At 28.2% G+C, this 4425-nt stretch overlaps 1 long non-coding RNA gene across 1 annotated transcript; it reads right to left on the reverse strand.

The window, feature by feature from the left end:
* Nucleotides 1-423: 423 nt before the first annotated feature.
* LOC140668061 (uncharacterized) lies at nt 424-4167 on the reverse strand. The gene is made up of 4 exons (XR_012047113.1): nt 3795-4167; nt 3126-3572; nt 2596-2947; nt 424-2436 (listed from the first exon to the last, which is right to left on the reverse strand). It is a non-coding gene; the product is annotated as an uncharacterized lncRNA (long non-coding RNA).
* Nucleotides 4168-4425: the final 258 nt, after the last annotated feature.

The raw sequence follows: 4425 nt of genomic DNA on the forward strand, positions 1-4425 counted from the left end.
GCGGATCTAGATCAAGAACACATGTTTTACAAGCACTGCAAAAGCTCGACAGGCTGTATTATATATGCAAATGGTCACATCCTTCGTCTTGTGATTGTTTCAAAGAGATACTTATTTAATCGCTCTAAAGCTCATCTTGATCGTCACTTACGCATTCTAAGATCAGTTTTCCTTCTGCAATTAAAAAAATAGAAATATTTTATTGTTCAATGAAATATTTTTTTCTTTGTAAACATTTCATTCAGCAGCAAATCGTCATCGAAAACAACTGCGACGCATTTTCTTTAATATTATATAAAATAAAATCACAAATGTATTATCTTAATCATATTTTAATTAAAATCTCACAAACGTATCTTAATTACATTTTAATTAAATTTATTCTAAAAAAAACAATATTTTATATAAATAATTTTAACATTGTATATATAATTTTCACATAGTTTTTCTTATTTGTTTTCGCGTTTTTTCTTTTCTTTATACATATTTCTTTAACTAATAAAAAAACTGCATCAGAAACCATGATTATTTTCCAAAAATTATCATCTGGTAAGCGAATTGCATAATAGTTATCAATATTAAAATCAGAAGACGAAATGATTGGATTCTACAAATTATGTCATAGCCTAAGATTGTTCCTCCCTCGCATTCATATAGTTTTATGTGTATTTCTCGCTTATGCAACCGATTTGTTAAATTCCACCATTACGAAATCACATATAGATATTAATGTCCTGCATTTTTAATATTTTATTTCAATTTAATACACTTTTTATTAAGATTTTAATTTACAAATATTGCATATTTTGTGTTAGTTTAAAATAAATTTATTCTGGTAATTAACATGTTCTTGTTAAATAGGAAGTAAAACAATTCTTTGATACATAGAAATAGATTCACAATCTTTACAATTATAGTAATATTTTTAACAAATGCTTGAAGAGCTGTATCCCTATAAGCGCATAATATTATATTTAATATTTAAGATATATTCAAGGTATATTTTTAGAAGATATAATATTATAAAAATACACTTTAAATATTATATAATATTATGCGCTTATAAGGATAAAATATAAACGTATAATAAAAAAAATACGAGATCTCGTTTATCCTTCTCAATAAATGTAAATCACTGGCACGATTCTTATCCTCATTAAAATAAAGTTTAACAATGAATTATTAAAAAAACAATTTGTAAGAATAAATAGTTCTCTTTTTATAGAAATCTATTACCAATATGTGTCAGAAGCAAGATGTTTCACGAAACTAACTCTGCTCTGTTAAATTCGTCAGCATTTAAAAATAGTAATTATTATAAAACAAATCTAATTACAATACCATATGTTTTGATTTATTCTCTTTAGGATTATCTGCAGTAGTACCCAAATAATTAAAACGTTACTAACAATGTCAATATCATGTCGGAAGTTAAAATAAATATAGATCAAAAGTAATAAAATTAAAGATATAAATAAATAATAACGGCAAAACGGATATTTTAAAATTACACAAAAAGAATAGACGCATTTAGACAAAGAACAACACATTAAAAAATAAATTAATCGTCAAGCTAAAAATATTGATAAAATACTTAAGCATAGCTGTAAACGCATTCTCGCAGTAAAGAAGACAATTACAATGATGTAGAAACCATTCTCTACAGCAAAATCATCGCGATAAAAGAATTGGCATCACTCTTCAATCATGACAAATAGGCAACGTATGAAACGTGTTCAAAGGTACATTTCGAGTAGTAACAATAATTTAACGTTTAAGAGTGTCACTATACATTGTAAACAAAAGTCAAAGAGAAGAAGGCGTGCGAAAGAGACTTTCTAATTTTGAATTTGCTCGCCCTTATACTTGCTGTGTGGCACTGATTTTTAACCTTTGATCATATAAATTTAAATTGATTTAATATCATTAGAGCCAATGCGAATATATAATTTAGATTACATACATGTATATATATTTCACCATTACTATAAAATATCACCTAGAGACATGCTCTATCGTCGTAGATTATAACAATACAGTATTATAACAATTACGTCATAAATATCGAGTAATACTAAACTAATTATGAAAAATTCAACAATCTCTTGTATTTTTCAAATCTCATTCGTTTCTTTTTCCAATTCTACTCTCTACACACTTTTTCCAAATCTATAATTCAAGCTTTCCACATTATTTTCATCACTATATGATCGTTTCATTTTAAATGAAAGCTGAAGAAAAAACGGACTTTCACTACTGATCAACGTGTAACTATGTAATTTCTATCACTTCGAAAATTCATCTCTAGCTAAGATAAAGGTCGCTAATGCGCTTGTAGAAAAGCAGATATAGACAAACGAACAGCGTCTGTGTTAGGGACACGCTTTTAACCAGATGTCGGTCGTATGCAGCCATTGATCTATTTTATTTCCACGTCTAAAACAAAGAGACAATAAATAATTTCAAATTTTTTAATTATAATAAAGTCAATATAAAATATCTCTTATTTCATTTATTATATACGTTCAACTGAAACATAAACTGAGACTTTTATGGAAACAATGATTTTATAGTTCACGTTTCAGTTATACGTACCTAATAGATTATAAAATTCATGCTGAACGTTTCTTTTTCATCTTTTTGTCTCTGTGTAAGATTCTAATATCAAAAGTTTGAAGAACGTAATTTGATTGTCTCTTTTAATTAGTACGCTCAAGAAGCTCCATGTAGTCTTAGGATGTGCAAGCAAGTACTTGGGCAACTTTCAGAGAATGAAATGCTTGACGGTGGCACAGCGCAACGAGGATCCATGGTATTGCACATTGTGTACCATTTCACTATCCACAAAACGTAACAGTAGCTACTCCAGAGTATAATGATGCAGCATGAACGAGATCAACGATGGTAATGGTAACAAGGTCTCGAGTTTATAGCAACGTACTGAAGACTAGAAAAAAATAAGATTGTATTAAAATCTTATACATTGATAAATGTTTGATTTAATTAAAATTTGAAGGAAGAATTGTGTGCACAAAATAAAAGAAATTTGAAGAAAATTATTTTCAAGAGAAATTACAGAAAATTATGAGAAAAATTGGTTATCTTTCACTTTTGTATTGTAATACCTTGCAGAAACAGCCGCTGCTAAACTTGACTGATAATCTGGTTTGAGAACAGATATGTCTCTAGACCAAGACTGATGAAATGTTGACAAAAAGCATAGCACATGGAGATTTTGACTCTTATAATTGCTCTTGCTTTGCACACTTCATGATAACAATTCCAAGAATATGGTAAGAATTGTGATATAGATATGATCGAGGTCATCGTTTGATTGTTGCAGTTCTTGTCAGAGCACTTTTAACATACTTTCAGTATTTCTCATATATTATTTTAATGATCAAGATCTTGTACTCTTGAAGAAATAAATAGATTGTATAGCAAAGAATAATATATTGGCAAAATTTTTGTTCTTCTGCTGCTGTCTTTAAAGCCAGATTAAATGTAAAGCAAACAGCCAGGGTTTATAAGAGAGAATTCAGGAAACATGTTCCAAATTGTTGATCCTTGGCCTAGAAAAAAGACAAATAAGATTATAAGCATCACAGAATATTCCTATTAAATATAAAAAAATTTTATAATTAAATAAAATTAATTGTAAAGTGTTTAAAAAAGGAAGAAATATATAAAATTAAAAACTACAATAATTAAATATAAATGAAGGAAAAACAATTAGTTTCTTGATTAGTATCTTGCTTAACAGATAGAATTGGGGTTAAAAATCCTGACATTACCTTTTTTTTTTTTTTTTTTTTTTTTTGCGTTTGGATGACAGACCCCACAGGACAAACATGTGATTCTTCCTACATATTATACATCGCTTTCCATTTTTCAGACGGAACAGTGTTCTAACCTATTCCGGTGCGCGTAATTCCCATTTTCGTTAATTGTTTGAGCATGCCATGCTTTCGAAGCCATAAACACTGTCCAAAATAGTGATGACAAAAACTCACGTTAGAAAGAAACTTAAACGCGACCATGTCATTTTTCGTGAGACATATCGTACAGCTGAACAATACCATTACAGATTACATACATGAAGTGGTCGATAGTTCTTTTTTCTAATAATCGATTAATCTCGATATTTTCCTGACTCGATACATCGATGTTTAATTATTTATGTTGGACAATGTTCCTTTTCTTTTTTTCATTATTTTCTATCTAATAAAAAGATTTTTTGTACTTGAAGAATTTATTTATACATTGCAATGCTTTCCATGTCTCGGCTTGAATTAATTTTACTAATACATATATCTCGCGCTTCAACTCTTTAACAGATATATATCCTGTATACTTTATACATTTCTTTGTCGCATCTTAAATTATACATAAATTTTAATACATAAGTAGCACGCAATAAAATCT

The sequence above is a fragment of the Anoplolepis gracilipes genome, chromosome 1 (genome assembly GCF_047496725.1).
Source record: "Anoplolepis gracilipes chromosome 1, ASM4749672v1, whole genome shotgun sequence".
Classification (NCBI taxonomy): domain Eukaryota; kingdom Metazoa; phylum Arthropoda; class Insecta; order Hymenoptera; family Formicidae; genus Anoplolepis; species Anoplolepis gracilipes.